General features: G+C 35.6%; 1 long non-coding RNA gene across 1 annotated transcript in view; it reads left to right on the forward strand.

Moving 5' to 3' along the window:
- Window positions 1–16,000, forward strand: part of LOC126024448 (uncharacterized) — a 601,864-nt gene that overhangs the window by 272,813 nt on the left and 313,051 nt on the right. The gene's annotated exons all lie outside the window — the stretch shown is intronic.

The raw sequence follows: 16,000 nt of genomic DNA on the forward strand, positions 1-16,000 counted from the left end.
ATTTTCCCATATAGACAAGATATTGGATTTCATGCTATTCATCTGAGATTTTGATTGATATCAGCAATTCCTGATTTTCAGTACCTTCAAGAAAATATTTATGGTTTGAACAGAAGCATCTTTCTATGATGTTAGCAAGACAATGAATTGTCCTATTGATAGCCAGCAAAAAAAAAAAAAATTCAAGTTGAAATATAGACTATGATTGGTAGAGTAAAAAGCTGGGTCACAATTACTCTTTTTAACCACTGGCATACGTCCCAGATGAATCTGAGAAATGATCTCTTCTCTTTTTCTAAGTTGGAATAGAATTAACACATAATATTATTAATTTCATGTATGCAATGTGTTTGACATATGCATGTACTGTGAAAAAATAAAGACTTTATTTCTAGTTGGTATTCACAAGTCAATATTTTAATGCTAAGAACTTAAAATCTTGTTTTCTGGGCCCGAAGAGATAGCACAGCAGCGTTTTCCTGGCAAGCAGCCGATCTAGGATCAAAGGTGGTTGGTTCGAATCCCGGGGTCCCATATGGTCCCCCATGCCTGCCAGGAGCTATTTCTGAGCAGACAGCCAGGAGTCACCCCTGAGCACCGCCGGGTGTGGCCCAAAAACCAAAAAACAAAAACAAAAAAAAAATCTTGTTTTCTTAGCCATTTTATTGGATACAGTGTCATCAACTATAGTTAATATACCAAAATAATCTTTGACATTATAATTCTTTTGTTTGTTTGTTTTTTCGGGCCACACCCGTTTGATGCTCAGGGGTTACTCCTGGCTAAGTGCTCAGAAATTGCCCCTGGCTTTGGGGGATCATATGGGACTCCGGGGGATCGAACTGCGGTCGCAATCTATCCTTGGCTAGCGCTTGCAAGGCAGACACCTTACCTCTAGAGCCACCTTGCCGGCCCCGACATTATAATTCTATAATTAACTTACTTTTTATACTTGGAAATTTCTATCTTTTGATTTTATTCATCCATTTTTTCTACCTTTTACTCTCAACTCAAAAATTATTACTCAGTTTCTTTATGAGTTTACTATGTTGTTGTTTTTGTGGTAGGGGAAAATTGCTTGTTTGATTTTAGCTTTCATATATAAATTAGATCATATAATATTATTTGTCATTCTCCAGTGTATTTAACTTAATTAATAATCTTGAAACCAATCCATGTTCTTGAAAATGACAAGAGTTCATAACTCTTATGACTAGTAACAGTCATATATATACATATATTATATATATTCATATTTTGTAGTTAGACTACATTTTAATTATTGATTATATATTATCCATTCATGCTCTTAAAAGAGCAAAGTTGGTCCACCCATTGGTCTTAAAACGATAGATCAAGAGATAATTTTCCTCTGTGACATGTTTTTATTCTATTTTTTCTACAAAAATTTTGTTGAAGTCTGATATCTGCGATTAGGATTAGGATTGCACACTATGGGATTTAATAATTTTCCTTTTGTGCCAGACAGGTAAGGTTTCATGGAAAAGCAAATATTTAAGTTGAACTTGAAGAATTAATATTAACTGATAGGCAGACATAAGGCTTAGCAAAGAAATCTAGGTAGTGGTAAAAGTAAGATTAAAGACAATTAGGAAAAAAGTTTGGGAGGTTCAGAGACAAATGTTCAAATCTTAGCCTTCCTTGCTAATTCCTGGAAGAGAAGGAACAACTGAAAAATAAAACATTTTTAAAAGCTTCTTGAATGACATCAAAGACATAAAAAAAATAGCTGATCTGTAGGTCTGAGTTTTTAGAGACTAATTCATATTAGAGCTGTTGAAAATTATTGCATCTGAAATACTTTGAATTACAAGAAATATATTTAATTATTCAGATTACTGAAATGTATTTTTCATATACATTGGTCTTAATTCATGTTCTTGCTCACAGTTCTCAAGATCTTTGGCACTCATTGAGCTATAAGAATAATTGGAACAATTTTGCTGTATCTTGTCTTTAATTATTATTACCTATAATTGCTTCAGAGCCATAGGAATGAAATGAGTATCTTGTTATTAATATATTAATTAATATCTTGTTATTAATAACAAGCTCCTTTTTACCATCATTGGATTTATATTAATGAGATTTATTGGAATACGCCTAAGAATGAAGTCTGCTTTTCGTGAAATCAATCTCAAAGAAGGTTGGAAGTCTTAATTCCACATCCTCACTTTCAGGAAAGGAGAAGAAACTGGATAGTGAGTTAAGTCATGATCTATGTAACAATGCTTCCAAACTCAAGACTTTTTAGGGAGTTTCTTGTTTGATTAACATGAGAATATTGGGAAGTGTGGCATATTCATAAAAAGTATATAAGTACTATGTCTTCTCCCCATATCTTTTTTTTGTTTGTTTGTTTTTGGGCCACACTCTGTCGTGCTTAGGGGTTACTTCGAGTCTGCACTCAGAATTCGCTCCTGGCAGGCTTGGGGGACCATATGGGATGTTGAGGATCAAACTTGGGTCCGTCCTAGGTTGACAGCATGCAAGGCAAATGCTCTACCACTCTGCTATCACTCAGGCCCCTCTTTCCCCATATCTTGACTTATGTATTTCTTCTATATTCTTTAGTTATATTTTATAATATTCCAGCAACATAATAAAAACTACATTTTCCAGAGTAGTTTGGGCATTCCTATTGAAAATTAACTCAAATATAGAAGAAGTCATTGATACCTTCAATTTATGACCAGTTGGTCAGAAACACAGATGATAACTAAGACTTGTGATTGGTGCCTGAAGTTAAGGCTGAGTGATCCTTTAGGATTAATCCTTTAATCGGTGGTATATTGATATCATTTTTGGTATATAATGTAAAATACATTTGAAAGTCAGACACCCATTTGTGTCCCAATCTTTATTTGGTATTATGGAGACAGCACACTTTTACACATTGAAATAGTAGTTGTTGATCAGAACCTTATTATCTCCACATTTACATTGGAAAGTGAGTTGTTGTTGTTTTGTTTTGATTTGGTGTTTGGTTTTTGGTCACACCCGGCAACGCTCAGGGGTTACTCCTGGCTTTATGCTCAGAAATCGCTCCTGGCAGGCACGGGGGACCATATGGGATGCCGGGATTTGAACCGCCGTCCTTCTGCATGAAAGGCAAACACACCACCTCCATGCTATCTCTCCAGCCCCTGAAAAGTGAGCTGTTATTATGGGTCTTGTCCTGTGTATTCCTAGTTCAATCTTTAAGTTCTTTTAAACAATAGGTAGTCCAAAGAAGGTCACAAAAATTCCTATATTTGAATTGAGTATCATAGAAAACCTTCTGGCCGAGGGAACTTACTAGCATCACCATCATGTAGCAAAAGAAACTGGCATCTTTAGTCAACTGCTCTTACTATGCTAAAAGCATGATTCATGAGAAATTTCTTTCTTCAATGGTACCCATTGGTCCTAGAAATAAATTGACCACAATAACTTCCCTGAAAAAGTGGTTTCCCCACCACATAACTCTTCCTTTTGAGGACAATGGCTTTACTTACTATGACAAAGCGGAAGTTTAACCAAAGGAAAAACTGAACTTACACTGATAAAACATCAATGTTATCAAGAAACTCCCAGGCATGAGAGTTGGAACATTCTTGCCTTGTGGCAATTGGGGGCATCTCTTGTATATATATATACAGTTTTTTTTTTCCCAACTGCTTCCTACTTGTGTATGTGTTTCTACTACCCACTTCCACCCAAACTCATCAACTACCAATATTCTGGAAATAATACCGTTTAAGTGGCTTGACTTTTTAAACTTACAATCACTCTCTGGTTCTCTTTCATATGCTACATAATTATTGTCACATGTTGATTATTGATGGGGATACACTTTGATAAATTTATTGTTTTATATTTGACATTTGTGCTAATGTCCTATGGTGATTTACACAAACCTAGAAAATATAACTCACCATATACAAAAATAGTATTAAAACTCTTAAGATTATCATTGAGTGTGAAGTCTGCCATTGGCAAAGATGGCATTAGTAATGTATATGTCTTTTGCTGTTTCATAATTACATATTTATAGAGCTCTATAAATATGACATTTACCTTTCTGGGGACAGTCTTGTGTAGCATTGCAGAAGTCTTTTTTGATATGTAATGTGTATTGTGGTTGATTATTGAGTACTTGTTATGTGCTTAAGAATTATACTGATATATATTCTTCTCCAATGTGATCCTATACACACTATCAGAAGAGACATATTTTAAACTACAGGTTAAAAAGATTAAGCAAGTTCCTTCAAATAATATACATAAAAGCAGAGTTTAAATCAAGATAATCTAAGAGAAAGAATGATTTAGACTATTGCTCTAATGGTTATATCTGTTTTCGTATGTGAACAGGTCTCAGAGAAAATAAAATGCAATGAAAATGTTTTTGTATGGAATTCAGACTAATTCTCTAGGTCAAAGGAATATAGGTCTTCTAATGAAAATCAACATTAATACTTTTGGGCTCTATGAGATATCAATACTTTTGGGTTCTATGAGAGGAGCATTGTTCATGTATCTGACATCTTTACATGTAGGTATTTTTATATAGGTAATTACATATAGTAACTTTTAATGTAAAAATAGTATAATGTGGAATTAGAAACATTGTATTCCTAATGTGATAAAAATGGTGACCTGAGACTTTTATTACACCTTTTCTCATATTAACGAACCAAAGTCAGTGTCGACAAGATCTATTCATGCTAGAATGACATACCCACTTACAGACAAGCATTTTTCTGGTCTTTCTAAAGTCTAGAGCCTACTCATTCTGAGGGCAGTATAACCAGGAGGGCACCTAGAGATAATCTTTTCACCTTTTTTGTGACACCTGAGTCTATTCCTGTCTTTCTTTATAGTATAAATACCATTTCTTCTGTGTAAGCATGATACATTTTGCATAGAATCTCTTTAGTCAAAACCTTTTGACTTTTGGAGTTAAGACACAGAGGTCACCCATAAATCCACCACCTTCTTCTTTTTCTTCGTTCAGAGAATTTTTGCCCATCTTCCTATGAACTAAGCTCTCTCTTTTCCATCACCAATTTGCACAAATCTCCAGGCCAACACATTTGGAGTCTGTCTTCTAAATATTCTGTTTGTGTGCCCTCTCTCCCGAATTCTATTCGTTTTTACTTCTGTGTCAGAAGTAATTTATTGTGTGGAGTGCCATAATTGTTTTCTAACCTTTCTCCCTGCTGTGAGTCTTGCTTCTTCTATCTTTTCTGGTAATACTCTAGATTCTTTAGCTCTTCCAATTGGAATCTATGTCTTTTCATTTTCTGGTCTGAACAAGATGTGTATAAAATCACTTATTCTCATGACTTCAATTACAAGACATAAATGAATAAGTTCCTCAACCAGTTTTATCTCTACTTTCATTTTCCCTCTGTGTAGTCTCCCAATTCTAATTATACCAATGGATAATGTGTTGTGCTTTGAATTTATTCACAAACCCACTTGTCCTATAATAAACTGTTTGCTTATTCTTTGCTCATTTGTAAATAAATTTTCTACATCTTTAAGTGAGATGCTGACTGAGATGAGACAAAATTGACCCGTAAAACTCCTCTCCCAGAACCCAAGAGATAGTCTAGAAAGTAGGGCACTTGGCTTGTATGTGGTCAATCAGGATTCAACCCCCTGCATCCTATCTGATCTCTTGATCCCAGGAGGAATTTCTGAGGGCAGAGCCAGGAGTTTTTCAGTGTGACCCCAAAACACAGAGGACAAAAGCTCAATGAAAGAAAACAAAAGTTTATCTCCCAAACTCCTTACTTTGGAACAGAAGAGATAGCACAGTGGTAGGGTATTTGCCTTGCATGCGGCCATCCCATGATGGACCTGGGTTCGATTCTCTGCATCCCTTATGGTCCCCTGAGCAAGGAGTGATTTTTGAGCTCAGAGCCAGGAGTAAGCCCTGAGTGCTGCTAGGTGTAGCCCCAAAACCAAAAAATAAGATAAAATAAAATAAAAACCAAAAAAAAAATAAAAACAAATAAAAAAACAAAATTCTAGCTCCCTACTTTATAAATTAATAAAAATAAGACCTAAAGTTGAAGGCAAGGGATTCATTTAAATTACCCATATTAAGGAACAAAGTTAGTATCCAGATTTTAATGAAACATTATATGGTGTTTTCTTCAATACAGGATACTCAAAGATGGAGAACTTATGCTAGAATAAATCATCTAACCACATAGACATTTGATAGTCTTTACTGAGGGCTTTGGAATGATGAAGGATGAAAGACAAGTTTAAGAATGTTATCATCATCATCATCATCATCATCATCTTTACCACTCATCTCAGGATTTTAGATAATAAGAATTGGTAACCCCAATTACTAGAAGCAGCCTAACAGACTCTGGAGTTTTGTGTTTCAGATATGTAAAGATAGGCCTCAGTGATAACAACAAAATTTTCTCCCACAAACCTTTGTAAGGACATCAGATACTTAAAATCGAATTGTCAAGGAGTGAGTGTGTTGTCTTAGGTAAATTGCATTTATTTACGCAGAGATTTGCAAGAGGATATTTGAAAAAGATGCAGACATATCTCTTTTGTACTTCAAAAGCCATTTGGTCCTGGGTCCAACAGGCAAAGTGGTTATTATGGTCCCATGTGGGAAAAGGCCGGCAAGGCTGGAATGTGCCCAGTAAACATGAAACCTCATCCACGGAGCTCCACTTGCTTTGGCTGCTCTGGTGAGGCTAATTGGAGGAGAGCAACCTTTTTGAGAAAGGAAAGAAATTTCTGGATTTGAAGCAGATGTCTGGACCTTGCTAAATCTACAATGCAAGCTTTTAAAGGAAATATTGCAATAATTAGGAGTATGGTTTGAAGTCAATGTGTTGCTGTAAAAATTAAGGATGTTTATAACTGTGGGAAGGTTCTCTTTAAAAACCCAATTCTGATTCCAATTTGCTAGCAAATTGCATCCTGGCCCCATGGAAGGAGTGATCAGTGGACTTGTTTAATGGATCAAGATTCTTGGTGTCCAATGAAGAGGACATTTGTTGTTGTTTACTAAATGTAAATTTTAATTTCCATAAATAATCCAGAATTCATTTGTAAAGTTCTATAGCTCAAAAAAGATAGTCTGAGACTTGGAACCAAAAAAAAAATGTTTTCTCAGTTGATTTTTTTTTAAAAACATTTTTTTAGGAAAAAAATGACTTGGCTGTCCTTGTGTGGTCCCTGGAATGGTAAATCTAGTATTTTCTAAAATTACCACAATTCCTCAGATATTGGTTACTTAAAAAATACTGTACAATATTCAATTTCAGGTCATTCAAGGATAGGAATTAGACAATGTATGGACTGTGTTTTCCTACCCTCATGGATAAAAGTAGAGAAAAATAGTTTGACTTACATCTATCAGAAAGGGAAACAGTCTTAAGTTTATCAGTCAGAATAAAACCTTAATTTGGGAACATGTAGAGAACAAAAAGTGGAATTAGATATATTTGTGAGCAAAGTCAATTTCTGTTACTTTGTAGCAATTACTAATATTCTCTTCATAGTAAACTTTTTTCAATTTTGATTTCACAACTGTATGCTTAAGTATATCTTTAGTTTTGAGAAATTATTCTAGTGGTATGAATAAAGCATTTATCATGACCATGGCATGTTTTAGAAACTTAAACCCCATCCCATGCAACCACAACTACCACTAGCACACACACAAGCACACTTGCAACACACACTGTTTATTTATTAGACCAGTTCTGTTTCCTTACAAGAATTCAGAAGGAAAAGAAGACTACATTAGGGTCAACAAAATGTTTCCAACTTTTTCTTCTTTTTGGTAACAGAGCCCTATGTTCTATTAATAATGATGTTTTTTTTAGCTAACAGTTACATTTAGCCTTTTTTTTTTTAAATAGCAGGATTATTTAGCTAGCTCTTACATTTAGGACATTTAGCCATTTTTCTTACATAAGGCATTTTCACCTAACTAGAACCTGGTCAGAGAGATATAAGTGGAAGTAATGACTTTGAAGTTTCTCCCCATACAATTTGCACTCCTTTTCTTCCTATTCTCCCATGGGAAAAACATGCACCAAAATTATGTTGTCGCAAAGTGAAACCATTTTTTCTTTTAAATAATATTCAATTATATATAAACTTATAATAATACCCCAGTGAATATAATACCAATAATAAAGAAAGCTATCAGAAAAAGCATTAAAAATGGAACAATTGCAAGATTCGGCAGTTCTACTTTGGGAATTTATTTATAGAATAAGTGGATATAATAATATTATAGAATAACATAGTCAAAAATTTTTCTGACTATAAGAGATCTTATTGTAGCATTATATACAACAGATAAGTTGTAATATATGTATATATAACAGTCTAAATGTCCACCCACCTGCAGACAGATGAATAAAATGTTATATGTAATGGGATAATCAATGCTATACATAATTTTATTTTTATTAATGTGATCTTTAATTTTATGTTATGCACCATAATGTGCACTACTTTTAATGATGGGGTTTTATATATACAATGTTCCAAAATCACATCTCCACTAGAATATCTTTTTTTTGTTTGTTTGTATTTTGGGCCACACCCGTTTGATGCTCAGGGGTTACTCCTGGCTAAGTGCTCAGAAATTGCCCCTGGCTTGGGGGGACCATATGGAACGCCGGAGGATCGAACCGCGGTCCGTTCCTTGGCTAGCGCTTACAAGGCAGACACCTTATCTCTAGCGCCACCTTCTCGGCCCTCCACTAGAATATCTTATCACTCAACATATACCCTCCTACTTCTCCCCCACTGCCACCTCCTTACTGCACCACTGTAAATTCAGTTCAATTCACCAATTCTCAGACTCTGTTGTCTTTGTCCATTTGTGGTTCTTTGTTATTTCCAGCCAGTGTTTCTTTCTATTACACAAATAAGAGGGATCTTTCAGTACCTGTCCTCCTTCTGACATACTTCTCTCAGTGGGATAGTCTGCAGATTCATCCATTTAGCAGCAGATTGCTAAATAGTTACGGTGAAGACTTTAATTCTAAGTTATGTAAAAGTGACAAGAGTGGGCATCTTCATCCTGTTTATATACAAGATAAATAAAGATAATGACTTTATTATGTTGATATATGCTTATGAAGAGTTTTTATAATAAAAGAATAAATGAATATTGTATTTTGACATTTATTTACTACCTTTATTGAGATGATCATATATTTTTAATGTTTGGTTTTGTAATTATTTGATATCATAGTGATTGATTTTTGGATGTTGGATCCAGGAACTATATCATATTTGATCATGGGATTTATTAATTGACTTTTTTATGCTTATGAATGGATCTTTGGGAATTGTGTTTTGTGCAATATCTCTAATTAAGGTAGTTTACCATACTATCTCATAAAGCAAAGATATAAATCCCATAGATAAAGATATAGAGAACAGAGTAAACTTTACCAAACATGGAATGAGTGAATGAGTACATTTGTTAAGTCAAATGAGGCATATTTTATTTATAAAATAGCTATGTAAATTTAATGCAAAGCATGTATTTATAGATAATAGTATATTTGGAAGTTCTTAATGAGTTCATGTTCATAAATATCATAATACAAATCACTTGGAAAAGAAAAAATGAACAAAATAAAAAAATTCTCTTAGATAAAAAAATAAGATTGATGGTTACCTAAACAGAATGTGTTTGGGGATGGAAGAAACTAGTGAAAAGGGTCAGTTGCATGTGTTACAAGGAAACCAGCTTTTGATGTGATGATGATATATTGTAAAAAAAAATTATAATGTTATAAATCTGAAATCCACACAAAGTTATGGACTGATGAGGCTTGAGTAAAAATAAATTTAAAAAATCAGTTATAAATATACTGGTGATGAATGTTAAGTCAACTCATTGTAGTGATCACATTCCAATGGATATTATTGTTTTGTGTACCTGAATCTAATATAAATGTATATATAAATTTTGCTTCTGTTTTATAAAGCATGTATTGTACATTATGGTAGTGAGACAATTTTATCTGATACAGGAGAGTAACAGATGTAATAAGTTAAGAGGAACTTGAGTTAATGGATGCCTTAGTGAGGAGGAGCTTCTAATGCTTTCAGACTATCTACCACTTCTGACTTCATATGAAAGAAAAAATAAAGGGACTTTTATTCAGCCATATTTAGTTTTCTAATTTTTAGTATTTAAAAATATCCTAACTATTATAGGAAATTATCTTTATAGTAATTTATAGTAAGATATCCAACCTACTAGAGAAAATTGTCTTATAGTGATCTAAAACACAAATAATTTTTTTTTTGGCCATATCCAGTGACACTCAGGGGTTACTCCTGGCTCTCCTGGCTCTGTGCTCAGAAATCGCCCCTGGCTTGGGGGACCATATAGGATGCCGGGGCTGGAACCCACATCTGTCGTGGGTCAGCTGCGTACAAGGCAAATGCCCTGCTGCTGTGTTATTGCCCCGGCCCCAGATAGATGTTTTATTTGATTGAATTTATAGTTAGGTAGTGAGTTCTTTACTAGTGAAAGCTGTTGAATTTATCTAGCTCTCTTCCTCTTCATAGTAAACCTTTTCTGGTTCGTATGCAGTAAATATACTATATTTTAATAGCTGTTTGTTGAAAATAAATCTACACAGTAAAAAACATCCCTTCAAAATTAGACAAATCCATCTGCAAAATAAAAGGCACACGTGGATCTATTTGTATTATTAAGCACATAAAATTAACTTTTACCAAGAGAATAATTAAAAATAGAAAATAGTTACATGCTTCAAAGTTTCTCCTCATTTTTTCTTTTAAGACCCAGTGATAATCGATTTCCTTTCAATGTTAACCTGAAGCATTTTTATTTGTAACCAGTAAAACTGAAATATTTGAGTAGTTCATTTATGAGGTGGTAACTATTGTAGTGGTTGTCCAGTTTATTTATAAGGTACAAGTAAGGTAAATATGTGTTTTTTTAACTAGTTTTTAAGATAATTTCAATTTATAGTACTGCAATACATATTGGCATAAACATTTATATCTTAAGATATTCTAAGCTTTTAGTTTAATTTTTATTCACCATTAGTTTACAATGCAATAGAATTTTAGGGATATACTTTCTCACTTTCATGTTCATATAACCTGTACATACTCACCAACAAAATTTAACTATTGTCCAATTAGCAAAACAACCTCTTCTCACTAATTTCTCTTACCTCTTTTCTCCTTTTTTCTTGCTAACAACTATTATTCTCCCAGAATTTTTTGGTGGGGCACACCTTGAGGTGCTCGGGGTTTCTCTGTACTAAAGAATCATTCCTGGTAAACTCAGGGAACCATATAGGATGCCAGGGATCGAATAATCCATGCAAGGCAAGCATCCTACTTGCAGGGCTATTGCTCTGGCTGCATCTCATAAATTCTTAATCCAGCTATTTTTTTGATGGATATTTAGGTTGATTTCATGTTTTGACTATTTGAATAATGTTGCTATGAACATAATATGCAAAATATCACATCAAGTTAATATTTTATGCCCATAGAGAAGCATCTCAAATAATATTGCTTGCTCAACATATTTTCAATTTTTAGTTTTTAAAGAAATCTTTGCACCATTTCCCACAGAGAATTTAATAATTCATATTAATACCAGTGTACAAAGAAAAAAGCCTCTTTGACTTTTCCAGTTTTTTTAGATAAATGGTTATTTTCCCAGGCGTGAGGTGATATCTCATTGTGATATCAGATTATGATCTGCATTTCATTAATTAAGAGATGTTAAGCATTTTCTCATTGGTCTATGGGCCATCTTTAGAGGATGCTAATCTTAGTCATTGTGTTTAGAGGAGAATAAAATCAGTCTATTAAACATTTTCTTAAATGTTTTTTTCGGATTCTAATGGATGCCAAATACAATAATACATTACATTTTTAAGTATTAATCAAATATAATATAGAGTGACACAAATAGGCCAGATCAACATTGTATGTAAAATAAATCAGTATGATCTAAACTCCCCGCTACATGGTAAAGGCTGAAAAACTACTCTTAAAGATTGAATGTGGACTCTTTAAAATAGTCAGAGATGCAAATAAATGTCTTGAAGAAATGAAAACTGAGCTATATTGGGAAAGACATGCTTGTGAATCAGGAGCACCATTTCATCTCCACCTCCAAAATCCTGAGTGAGAAGCACAGAATAAGTGGAGGGTTTGCTGACCAACCCAGTCAGGCTCTAACCAGCCACAGTCCCAAGAAACTAAGACAGAGCAGCATTGGAATCTTGTTACGTAAAATGAAAAACTCACTGGAAAGCCTCACCAGCAGAGTAATAGATGTTGAGAACAAAATCAATGTTCTCTAGTGCAGAAAACCTCCTGCTAATAGCACAAAATAGAAGTCTAAAAGTAAGTGAACAGCTGACAAGAGAATTTTAGGATAAATTCAAGAGAAGCAATATATGAATCATTGGGGTATTAGAGGGCCAGGAAGACAACCCCAACGAAGAAGCAACAGTCAAAGATATCACTGCAGAGAAGTTTCCAGAGTTGGAGAAAATATGCACACACATCCTGGAGGCCTGAAAAGTACCATCTAAAAAAATATTCAAATAAAAATTCTTCAAGATATCCTAATCAGAATGTCTAAAATCACTGATAGAGGTAGAATACTGAAATCAGTAAGAATAAATTAGGGAATTAACATACAAAGTAGCATCTTTAAGACTTATAGCAGATAGTGAAAAGAATCAGTGAAATGAATACTTCATAAAGAATACATATAGGTATATACATATATATATATATATATATATATATATATTTTGGTTTTTGGGTCACACCCGGCAGCGCTCAGGGGTTACTCCTGGCTCCATGCTCAGAAATTGCCCCTGGCAGGCTCCGGGGACCATGTGGGATGCCGGGATCTGAACCACCATCCTTATGCATGAAAGGCAAAGGCCTTATCTCCATGCTATCTCTCCAGCCCCATACATATATATTTTGGGTTTTGGAAAATATCCAGTGGCACTCAGAGGTGACCTCTGGCTCTTTATACCTGGCAGGTTCAGGAAACTATATGGGATGCCAGGGATTGAACACGGGTTGGTAATGTACAAGATCAATGCCCTACACATTGTACTATTACTCTGACGCCTCACCAAGAATATTTTAACCATCCAGACTTAAATTTGAAAGAATGATACACATCTGTTGTATTAAATAAATTAAAGAGAGTCCTAAAGGTGATGGATGGATTGGCCCAGCCCGTTGCCTGCAACCCCTACCATCTGGCAGGTCTGTAGGTATCACAGTAATGGTGAGGAAATGATCCACAGCAGTCAGATGAAGTTTTAGAAGACATCCAACTTTATTGCAAGGCCCTATGTGCATATTCCTCTCATGGATTTTAACTTAATCAGTCTCTCTGCACCCAGCCTGTGTTTCCTCTCTACCTAATGCATCTTCCTTGCTCAGTCTCTCTCCTGCCTTTTCCCCACCCACCCCCAGAAAACCCTTTAAATTACCAACCACAGATTCCTCCCAGCTGTGGGTGGGTCTCCCTTTCCAGGTGAGATAGGCAGGAAGTTGGAGGAAGGGTAACACACATCTTTACTGATAAATGATAGCTCAGTAGACTCATTTTTACAAGAAGACAAGAAGAATGCCAAACTCCTGCAGAAATATGGCACAAAAATCCATGACAATATCACTGGACTAAATGCAACAATTAAGAGACACAAAGTGGCAGGATGGATTAGAAAAATGAGTCCAACGTTCTGCTGCCTGATAGATACACATTTGTATAGTAAGATCAAACATAGACACAAAGTCAATAAATGAAAGACAATTCTTCTAGCTAACAAACAACTCCCCTAAAAATGGCAGGGATCCTATACTTGTATCAGATAACACAGCCTTCAGGCTTAAAATGTTTATGAGACAGTGAAGGTCATTTCTTAATGATCAAGTGATATTTACATAAAAAGAACTCACTCTTGGGGGGGCCCAGAGCAGTGGCACAAGCAGTAAGGCATCTGCCTTGCCCGTGCTAGCCTAGGATGGACCACTGTTCGATCCCCCAGCATCCCATATGGTCCCCCAAGCCAGGAGCGACTTCTGAGTGCATAGCCAGGAATAGCCCCTGAGCATCACCGGGTGTAGCCCAGAAACTGAACAACAACAAAAAAGGAACTCACTCTCTTAAACATATACACCTAAGGAAAGACCAGAAAAATACTTTAAAAAACTACCGTATTTTCCGGCGTATAAGACGACCCCCTAATTTTGCAGTTAAAACATAGGTTTAGGCCTATATATACGCTGTATCAGACAGAACATTCCTGTGCTGCAACTGTATGTACCACAGTGAGCCAATCACAACAAGCAAAGGTTCAAAGGTTATACTGTAATAGACTTCCTCTCTGACTCAGGCCAATCTGAGCAGGCTTTTTACAGTGTAGATTCGGGTCCAGAACATTGTCTAATTTGCATGCATCAAAAGCCTGCTTGGATTGGCTGAGTTAGAGAGGCAATTCGAGCAGCCTTGCAGTGATTGGTCCCTTATCATAGGCACCTTTTCTGACAATTCCCTGGTGGCATCAGTTAATCTTCCCCACTACATGAACCAAACAACACTCCATCCTCGGAGCCTAGCACTGAACCACCAACACGGTTAGCTGGGTTTTGCCAAAAGTGGCCCCCAGATCTCCTGAGTACTGTTTGGGAGTCCCCAAGAAAGAGATTTGGAAACTCTGTGGCCTGATTTTTTTTTGTTTGTTTCGTTTAGCGGCATATTGAAACATTTTTCGGGATATACTGGGTGTATAAGACAACCCCCGATTTTAGGTTGACTTTTTTTTTTTTTGCTTCAAAAGTCTTCTTATACGCCGGAAAATATGGTACTATACTTGAAGAAAGACATAGATAGCAACATAATAATAGTTGGAAACTTCAATACCACTTTATCATCTCTGAACAGATGAATAGACTAAAGCACTATAAGGAAATATTGCTTTGATTTTTTAAAGGAAGAACTGAAAGAAAATGGTGTGTGTGTATACACACACACAAATATATATATATATATATATATATATATATATATATATATATATATATATATATATATAGGTTTTAAGCTTCAAAAGACCAAATACATATTCTTTTCCAATGCACAAGAATATTCTCCAATATTAGGGTACAAAACAAACCTCCAGAAGTCAGGAGGATAGAAATCAACTATCTTTTTAGACCATGATGCACAGAATACAATTACAAACCAAAATATAAGAAAACCCTCAAATGCCTGGAAATTAAGCAAATCTCTTCTGAACAATGGGTCAGAGAGGAAATGAAAGAAAAAATCAAAAGATTCTTTTTTGGGGAGGAAAGTTGGGGCCACACGTGGTGACACTCAGGGCTCCTCCTGGATCTGCACTCAGAAATCGATCCTGGAAGGTTCAAAGGACCATATGGGATGCTAGGGATTAAATCCAGGTTAGTCTCAGGTAGGCCACATGTAAGGCAAACTCATTACTGCTGTACTATCTCTCCAGGGAAGGAAGGAAGGAAAGAAGGAAGGAAGGAAGGAAGGAAGGAAGGAAGGAAGGAAGGAAGGAAGGAAGGAAGGAAGGAAGGAAGGAAGGAAGGAAGGGAGGGAGGGAGGGAGGGAGGGAGGGAGGGAGGGAGGGAAGAAGGGAGGGAGGGAAGGAAGGAAGGAAGGAAGGAAGGAAGGAAGGAAGGAAGGAAGGAAGGAAGGAAGGAAGGAAGGAAGGAAGGAAGGAAGACACGGATTCAATTCCCGGCATCCCATATGGTCCTCCAGGCTGCCAGGAGTGATTTTTGAGTGCAGAGCCATGAGTAACCCCTGAGTGCAGTCAGAAGTGCCCCCCCCCCAAAAAAAAAGAAAGAAAGAAATTGAAGAAAGTCTATTAAAGGAGTTCAAATAGGCAGGAGGAAGGAAATAATAAAATTT

The sequence above is a fragment of the Suncus etruscus genome, chromosome 12, assembly GCF_024139225.1.
Source record: "Suncus etruscus isolate mSunEtr1 chromosome 12, mSunEtr1.pri.cur, whole genome shotgun sequence".
NCBI lineage: Eukaryota > Metazoa > Chordata > Mammalia > Eulipotyphla > Soricidae > Suncus > Suncus etruscus.